This window comes from Tiliqua scincoides, chromosome 2 (assembly GCF_035046505.1).
Source record: "Tiliqua scincoides isolate rTilSci1 chromosome 2, rTilSci1.hap2, whole genome shotgun sequence".
NCBI lineage: Eukaryota > Metazoa > Chordata > Lepidosauria > Squamata > Scincidae > Tiliqua > Tiliqua scincoides.
The window spans coordinates 220801363-220811359 of NC_089822.1; positions in this window are offsets into that span (position 1 = coordinate 220801363).

Sequence of the window (9997 nt, forward strand, 5' to 3'; positions counted from 1 at the left end):
TTTCAAGGTTCTTGGAACTTGCTGGTTACATAGTAAAAAAAAAAAGTGGGTGATGTTGCTTGAGGAGGGTGGACAGGTTTCCTTTAATTTCATCTTCCTTATAAAAGAAAATTCCAGGGTATAAACAATGTAGCCAGCCACACAAGAGGGAGGAAAACCCCCACCATAGAAGAAGATGGGTATTGGAGGCACATCTCTGATCACTACAGTTCTTAGTGCCCTGCCTTGGCCATTTCCCAAGTTATTGGGAGGCAATCTCTTAGGAATTCTGGAAGCTCATACAAACAGAGGCGCTTGAGCAAGCTTTCAGATGGTTTTGCTGTAAACAATACATCAACCAGCTGATGTGTGCAGTGCTTCATCTTCTTTAAAGGTGATAAAGCCTGGAGTATCTCCTCATCCATGTTTCATTCCAAATTGGCATGATTCCATCAAGACTTAGCCCTAAGCAGGGTTGATTAGGTTGATTAACCTAATCAAGACCCTACCTAACCACGAAGTATTCATTTGTGGTGTTTGTTCTTCCCAGCTCCCACTTGCCAGAGAGGGCAGGTGTCCGCTTGCATCTACATGGTCTTTTCCTTCATCGCTAGGGCAGGACTTTTGGTAATGGGCCATATAAAATGCCTTTCTCTGTGATAATTGTGTTAAGGTACCCTCTTGATAATTTTTGTCACTGATATCGGACTAGGAGTGAACTGGTGCTTTAAAATGTCGGCCTTTATGCTCCCTGCCTTGGACCTGTAGTTATGCTTTTTAATGGGCCTACGCATGACTCACACATGTCCTGAAGTGAGATCTCTTACCTCTTCTAAATTGTACAGCTGTTTATCTTGCATGTTTTCAGAGAATGCAGTTTCATTTCAACCCTGAATCAAATCATTATGACCTGATGCACCTTAACAATGTATGTATGCACAACTTGGCCAAAAATAGAAGAGAGACCTCTCGTTTTATGCAGGGGGTAATGCTTTTGAAAAGGAGCATGTATCTCAAAATGCATAAATTAAAAATATTTTTACCATAAGAATGTATGTAAATGGTTCAGACTGGGGGAAAGTGATAGAACTGTCTACATCATCACAGATTGAGCACTTTTCTTTATCTTCTCAGTACTGCACTATCTTCAGTTGTACAAATGGTGCTTCCACTTAAACCAAGCATTTGGCTAACTTCCAATATACACTTTCCTCTCTGCAAGTGGTTGATTGTATCTGTACAGTACAGTTGGCAACCTTCAGTCTCGAAAGACTATGGTATCGCACTCTGAATGGTGTTTCTGGAACAGCGTCTAGTGTGGCTGAAAAGGCCGATTCGGGAGTGATGATCCCTTCCACACTGGGAGCAAGGGCAGTCTGTCCCTGGTCTGTCTCCCTGGCTATGGGCTGGCTGCTTTGCCTCTGTCTGTTGGCCAAGTGTCTCTTCAAATTGGAAGAGGCCATGCTGCACAGCCTGCCTCCAAGCGGGCCGCTCAGAGGCCAGGGTTTCCCACCTGTTGAGGTCCACTCCTAAGGCCTTCAGATCCCTCTTGCAGATGTATCGCAGCTGTGGTCTACCTGTAGGGCGCTTTCCTTGCACAGGTTCTCCATAGAGGAGATCCTTTGGGATCCGGCCATCATCCATTCTCACAACATGACCGAGCCAACGCAGGTGTCTGTTTCAGCAGTGCATACATGCTAGGGATTCCAGCAAGTTCCAGGACTGTGTTGTTAGGAACTTTGTCCTGCCAGGTGATGCTGAGGATGCGTCAGAGGCAGTGCATGTGGAAAGCGTTCAGTTTCCTCTCCTGTTGTGAGCGAAGAGTCCATGACTCGCTGCAGTACAGAAGTGTACTCAAGACACAAGCTCTGTAGACCTGGATCTTGGTATATATCTAATTTCACATAAATTGTGATTGCTTATTGTGCCTTTTTAGCTTTAGCTCCCCAGACAAGGCAGAAGCCTGTTTTCCAAACATGATTGATGGGGAAAACAGTTTCACGCTTTAAAAAAATATGTGAAATACAGCAACTCAAAAGGGATCACGTGCAACTGCACTGCCAGCCAAACAGGCAGGAGTGCATGGGAGGTTTGACTGAGGTATTGCAAAAAAAACCCCAAAATTAGGTTTTGGTATGTACTCAACAAGCGCATTCTTCCAAAAACATCTAAATTACACAAGTAAAACAAGAGATCCCTGTGTGTTTTCTGGTTTTGCTTCAAGGTCAGTTGAACTAGTGTGTTTCTAATGATGGGCGGCCTCCACAATAAAGCTTCCATGAATCGAAGTGCACTCTGTGAATGCAAGCTCCTTTCATTCTTGGAAGCCATTTAGTTATTTGATTTTTCTCTGTAAACCGCTTTGTGAACGTTCAGTTGAAAAGCGGTATATAAATACTGTTAATTAATTAAATTAAATTGAAGTGCGCTTAAAGAAAGGTGAAACCTGTAAGTTGGAATTGTATTGGCAACCTTCAGTCTCGAAAGACTATGGTATCGCGCTCTGAAAGGTGGTTCTGGCACAGCGTCTAGTGTGGCTGAAAAGGCCAATCCGGGAGTGACAATCCCTTCCACACCGGGAGCAAGTGCAGTCTGTCCCTGGTCTGTCTCCCTGGCTATGGGCCTTCCTTCTTTGCCTCTTAGCCTCAGACTGTTGGCAAAGTGTCTTTTCAAACTGGGAAAGGCCATGCTGCACAGCCTGCCTCCAAGCGGGCCGCTCAGAGGCCAGGGTTTCCCACTTGTTGAGGTCCATCCCTAAGGCCTTCAGATCCCTCTTGCAGATGTCCTTGTATCGCAGCTGTGGTCTACCTGTAGGGCGCTTTCCTTGCACGAGTTCTCCATAGAGGAGATCCTTTGGGATCCGGCCATCATCCATTCTCACGACATGACCAAGCCAACGCAGGCGTCTCTGTTTCAGCAGTGAATACATGCTAGGGATTCCAGCACGTTCCAGGACTGTGTTGTTTGGAACTTTGTCCTGCCAGGTGATGCCGAGGATGCGTCGGAGGCAGCGCATGTGGAAAGCGCTCAGTTTCCTCTCCTGTTGTGAGCGAAGAGTCCATGACTCGCTGCAGTACAGAAGTGTACTCAGGACGCAAGCTCTGTAGACCTGGATCTTGGTATGTATACTTGATCTAATATTGTGTAATAGGAAACAACAATATTCCACCTTTTCAAAGTAATGGACTGGGAAAGATCAGTCAGAGATGTGTTATAAAGGGCCTTTAGGAGAAAATAAAGAGGGTTTTTTGGTTTTGTTTTTGCTAAGGACCAGTGAAATAGGGTATTCTGACAGGAGAAGGGATTATCCCAGTAGTGGGCTCCGGGCCTCACTGTGCTTTTATGGCTAAAAGAGATGAAGTTCTACTCAAGTCCCATCCTATTTGCATCCAGCTGCTCAATACAAGTATCAGCTAGTAAGGTGTGCTACTTGATAAGCTGATGCTGTTAATGAGACTTCACCTTTGCATCCTGCAGGTGCTTTGTTACAAGGATTGCCTCTTTCTGAGTTTTATTTTTATAGTTCTCACTACTTATTTTGGCTGTAATGATTGCCTAATGATGCTTTAAAAACAATCTTTATGTTAGTTTAGCAATAAAAAGTTTATACTATTTTAAGCTCTGCACCTCTTGTCAGATGTGCATTGGAACAGTTTATGCAATCACCTCTCCTTGACATACTAGTTTTCTATATGCAGGGAGTTTTGTGCTGAAGCATTGAAACTTGCATTCTTCCACTTTAGTGTGAAGCGATTCTGCTAACTGTGTGATTTGTTGTAGGTTATGACAATTGCATGTGCCTCTGGCACATCTTAAGTTAACACTCTTGCCATCATTTGTCAGCTGGTACTACAGAGTAAATCAGAAGCAAAAGTACCACAGGGAGAGGGAAGGGAAATTGGGTCCTCCTTTCCATTTCCACCTACTTTTCTGTACGCTATTCTTTTACAACATTTATGTCTACCTTTCCGTCCTATTAAAATGACTGTCAAGGCAGGTAACAACATGTATCAAAACAGCAGTATAAAAACATAACAATTTGGAACAGTGAAAACAAGGAGACATTTGTTGTTTTGCTGCTGGGCCAGCCAGTTTTGTGAGCCACTTCTTGATTGATGGAAAAAGTCTAGACTTCCATGACTGACAACAATCTTTTTTTTGCCATATCTGATGTCCTTTCTGTTAGAACTGAGACAACTGGAGTATAACCCAGTATTAAATGTTGAAATAAAATGTATTGCTACTGTTGAGCACTAGGTTAATACAAGCAGGACAGCTGCAAAAACTTATGGATGGGTTCTCCTCTTTAGACATTGTTCATCCTTAAGATTGTATTGACCTCAGCTGATCAAATATATTTTTAGTCATGGTTGCCACCTGATAGGTAATTGTGTAGCCAAACCAGATCCCAGATGTATACTCCAGCTATGATCGTACCAGGGAAATGTGACCCTGTCAGTACAGAAACCCCACTGTCCTCATATGTGGTGAATGGGACCCCTTCATTCTAACTGAAATCTCTGGCATCTCCAGGTAGGGCTGGGAAAGATCTTGGAAACCTAGGAAAGTGTCAGCCCATTAGTGTACACATGGAATTAAGAACAGAAGAAGAGCCACTGGATCAGGCCAAAGACCCACTGAGTCGAGCTTCCTGTATCACATAGTGGCTTACCAGATACTCCAGGGAGCACACAAGACACCTGGTGCCACTCCCTTGCATCTGGAATTCTGAGGTTCAGAATTACATAATGTCAGATTTGTAAGGGATCTTGGAGGTCAATATTGAGCTAGATGGTCCAAGGCTGCTTCCTACGTACCTCCGTATGCTGATGTGTCACAAATTTTCAACTTATGGCACATTCATGACTGTTCCATCGGACTTCTATAACAGTGGTGCACAAGCAACCATTAGTGCTGGATCCATTGTATATGCTTGACAGTGCAGCTGCTGTTACCAGTATCTTTGCTATTTCTCATGTTTGTCATTGTTTAGGTGAAAAGGAAGTAATTGATAAAATTACAGCTGCACAGCTTAATGCAGTGTACAGAATATTTTCTTATTCTCAGTAGAAATGACCACAGCCTAGTGTAATAGACATCCTATTCATAAAGAAAAAAAATTACTTTCAAAAAGCAATTTGTGCAAGTGGATATTGTCATGATATGGGATAGTTTCTAGGTGCTCAGAGTCCTTAACAGCAAAGGAAGTTCCAGTTTAATTGCTTTGGAAACACAGTAGCATGCTAACAGTGCAAAGGGTTGTGTAGAATTTAGTCTATGACATTATACAGACCTGCATTTTAAGGTATATGAAAGCATCCTTTCAATAGAAAAAGGGTGTTGGGGGGCATGATGGAGATTTATAAAAAAAACAGCTCTGTTGGATCTGGATAACTTTCTTCTCCCTCTCTAATAATACTAGAATTCAGGGACATCCACTGAAACCGATGAGTAGGACTGTCATGAATATGTACAGTTTAGGCCTAGGTTAGCATGTGAAGCCTGAACCAAACTAAGTCAGTAACGGAGAAGTGGCTAGCAGTTCCAAGCTGCAATAATGTGAGTAAACAAACAAAAAGATTGTTGTCTCTCCTTTGCTGGTCAGAAAGGACAGACAACAAGAATTACAACCCATTGGAATGTTTAACACCTCAGTAGAATGAGGGGCGCCTGATCAAGCAGAATGGAATGCAGCTATGGATCTCCAGTTGGGAGGGGTAAGAACTAGGAGGGCTAGCAACCAGACCCATTCCAAGAAGGTTCTGTCCTCAAAAGTTTCTGATTGGACAGTCTAAATAAGTATTAAGTCACCTCAGTAGTATTAGCATAAGAAGTATACTAATGAGTGCCCCAAGGGTGTGTCCGGTTCTTGGGTTTTTGGGTGCAACATCCTGCACGCTGGGAGCTCCATTGTTGTTTACGACAAGAACATTCACAATAAACAAAAGGAAGTATTTCTTCACGTGTAACCTGCTACATTTATGCAATTAGCTTGTTGCAAGAGGTGGTGATGGCAATTCAGATAGCTTTAAAATGGAATGAGACGTATTCACTTGCTCAGTGTTTCTCAAACCATGGGTCAGGACCCAATTTCAGGTGGGTCCCCATTCATTTAAATATTTTATTTTTAATATATTAAACTTGATGCTACCATGGTATGTGACTGCATTTGGGGAAATGTTACAGACCTGTACTTTTAACAAGCTACTATGTATATTCTTTTAACAGCGTTAGTCAATGGGACTTACTCTTGGGTAAGTGTGGGTAGGATTGCAGCCTAGGATGGTTAAAAAATTTTCCTGCTTGATCATGTAAATTCTGGTCATGACATCACTTCCGGTGGGTCCTGACAGATTCTCATTCTAAAAAGTGGGTCCCAGTGCTAAATGTGTGAGAACCACAGCACTAGCTATTGGCCTCCCGGTTTATGTAGAACTTACATGTTCAGAGGCAGTATTCCTCTGAAAACCAGTTGCTGGGGGAGCAATGGCAGGGGAGTACTATTGCTTTCATGCTCCACTTAGGGACTTCCAAGCAACATTTGGTGGACCAGAGTGAGAAACATCCAGTCTTGATTAGGCGTTGGTCCAATTCAGCAGGGCTCTTACGTTCTTACATGGGTTTTTATTTTTGAATGCACATGCACTCCCCTTCTTTCTCATCCTGAACCGATGGCCCATGTGATTATGATTGGAAGCAAAGGGCTAGCTCCCTTCAGTGTCATTTTGAATTATCTTTGATTTTTCAGCTTATGTTTACTTTTCTTCCTCAGTGAAGATTTATTTTAGACACTTTCTTAAAGCACCTGATTATCAACTGTCTCGCCAGGGGGCCGAGGTTCAATGCCCACTTTGTCAGAACCGGAAGTGAAAGTTGCCAGATAATACAAGAAGTGAGGGTGGGGAGAGTGTCACACTTCCTTGTGAAATGTGCCCACATGCTGCTACTATTTCCTTATATTAATTTTAAATGTATGGAGAACAATACAGCTGTAGGGAAGGGAATGGCTTCATTATTAAGAATGTTCTTTAGGAGCAATTATTTAGGAGCTTCCAGTGTCTGATGGAACCAGTGGCGTTGCTAGGGGGGTGCGGGGGGGGGTGCGGGCCACACCGGGTGATGCCCATAGGGGGATGTCACCTTTACTTGCCAATTTTTAAATTAAATTTTAAATTAAATTAAATTAAAATCTTGGTATTTTTGAATAATAGCATCATGTTATATATCTGATGCGTAATTTCATTTAATGCAGTGAAACACACCATATTGAAATATCTCCATTCTATCAAAAGTTATAGCCAAAAAATGTGGGGTGGGGCAGTGTTGCATCCCCCCTTCCACTGCATAGGAGGAGGTCCATCATGGAGGTGACGCGCTGGCCTCCTATACCGGGTGATGCAAACCCTAGCGATACCACTGGATGGAAACCCAGTCTTCTAACAAATCATATAGATGTAACTGAATAATGCAATTTATAGCACAATGCAAAGCATATGAATTAAATGGGATTTACTCAAAGTATGCATAGGACTGTAAACCTAGGCTGCAAACTTGCATGCATACTTACCTGGGAGCAAACCTCATCTAACAGAATGGGACTTAGCTCCAGGTAGGCTTGCATAAGGCTGCCCTGTCAACCACCCTTTTTGGAATGTATAAAGTAAGTTTCTTTTTATTGAGAACTGCTTTTTAATGATAGAACACAGTCACTCAAGGGTTTGGGTGTTTTTTCCCCCCTCCATCCCCTGCCGCAAGTAGGGCTTGCAGAGAATTGAATGACATTATGGACTGGCTATTGTAAGAATAAGGTTTGTTTTTCTTCCTTGCTTCTTGTTCTGAAATTCTTTCTTGCAGCGCCTATGTTTGCAGAATGCCAGTTACATAACTGCTTCTTCTGAGTTTGCCAGTGTTAAGCACCATTAGTCCGTGGGTGGAAGTACAGAGTGTGATTATTTAAACAAAGTCTGGCTTTTATTGCACAAGTAACCAGGTGGCACAGATTGCCTCTGATGCCAGTAATAAGTTATTGGAAGGGCTCTGGAGGAGAGACAGAGGTTGCCATGAATCACAGAAACCCACTTCCCACAAGCTTGAGGGGCGGCTGCTCTGTATTCTGACTGGGGCAGACAGAACAGGGTGACTGCACTGTAGACATCTCTGTGTCTCTCTGCAAGACTTCTGTGATTATAGGAACACTTTGTCATTCAAGAGTCTCCCAAATGCTTTGAATCACAAGGATGTCAAGGAAGAGGCACCAATGTTAATAAATGTTTTATAACTCCATGCTTGTTGTGCATGAACACTTGGGTGTGAAAAGCAGCATTCCCTAGCAAAGTGGTTCCCAAACTGTGGGTTGGGACCTACCAGTGGGTCATGACCCAATTTTTGGTGGACTGTATAACTGACAAGCTGATAGCTGACACGGTGTATTGAGCCCAATGGAAAGTGAAACTGAGCTGCATGTTTACTTGTGAGTAGGTGACCAGGCCTTGGCTCTTCTCGAAGGCCAGGCAAAGGGGAACACAATGTCACCAGAATAGTCCCAATCTGATGAACATGGTGCTCAACAAAATGCCCCAGAAGGCAATCCTCCCCACCATAATAAAAAGGATAAAAACAGAAGTTTGAGCGTTTGGTAAAGGGAAACTTTTTTAAAAGTCTCATAAAGCTAGGTGGGTCCTGATAGGGTGTTGTTTTGAAAAATGGGTCCTGGTGTTAAAAAGTTTGGGAATCACTGCCTTAGCAGGTCAGTGCCAGAATTAGATTTTTGTTCAGCCTTTCATCCAAAACCCAGCCAAGAGGCTGATGCAGCAAAGTCGTTCCTGCTGCAGGATCTTGGTCACGTTTTGCATCAACGATGCACATCATCCCTTGGAGCATCAGGGAATAAAACTGCTGCAGACTATGCAGTTGTGGCAACCTGAGCCTTGTGCCAAGGCAGCAGGCAGAGCAGCAGGGGCCATATTGGAGGAACCCATCTTGGCAAGCAAACCTCTTCCACTTTTAACACTTCTGTCCTTTTGGTCATAGCTGCCAGACCCGTTGACATCATGGTCCCCTCCATCTTCCCGGTGCCATCGTCCAAAGCAAGTTTAAAATTACTGTCCTCCCTTTGATAATTCATGAGACACTTGAGTCTGCAGTGAGTGAGTATCAGCTGTCATCATGCAGCTGACTCACAGCCCTTGATGGGAAATTCCACCTCAGCGAGCAGCTCACATAGTATGACTGAAAAAACCCCCACAGCCCACACCCTTAAGCAAAACTGTGAGCAATGGAAGTCATGGGCCTCAGCTGTAGCCCAGAACAGCGTCTAACACTGCTGTTTCTCACTAATCTATTTGAGGAAGGAAAAACAATACAGAAAATACTCCTTCCCTTCCCCCCCCCCCCCATTCTGCAGGTCTTGCTCCAAGAGGTCAGAGGTTTTGTTAAAGAAGGTTGTAAAACTGCTTCATAAAGTGCATGTCAACTGCAAAAAGGAAGCTGCAAAATCTCTGTGCTTGGAGGGGTGAACTCAGGCAATTGCCTCAACAACATGCAGAAGAGCCCATCCATAAAGCTGTCTGGAACTGACACTTTGCAGGAGACTTTGAAACTCTGAGAAGCAGGGAAGCTGAAGCATATGTGTTCCCTGGCCACACTAGCACAGGGCAAAGTTTACCTTTGTAAGGGAGCCTCGTGTATTCTTCTAAAATAACATTTTGCCAAGGTCCCCCGTGTCTGCTACCTGGTACAGCAGCCATCATTTGGCCATGACAGCATCCTTCAGCTTGCAACAGCAGTATGGATTTTTGGAGCTCCTGCAGCTGAGATCCTTCAGTGATTGGGGCACTTCAAAATCCAGTCTCAGGTATCATGTGGACTGTGGAAAGAGCTTCTGTCACACAGTGGCTGCCAGGAAGTATTTAGCCTGATTAGAGAATAGCTGTCTACTCTGTGACTTTGTGCTAATGCACAAAAAAAAAAAAAACACCACCACTGGGTTTCAGCTAATGGATCCTGACCCATAACCAGG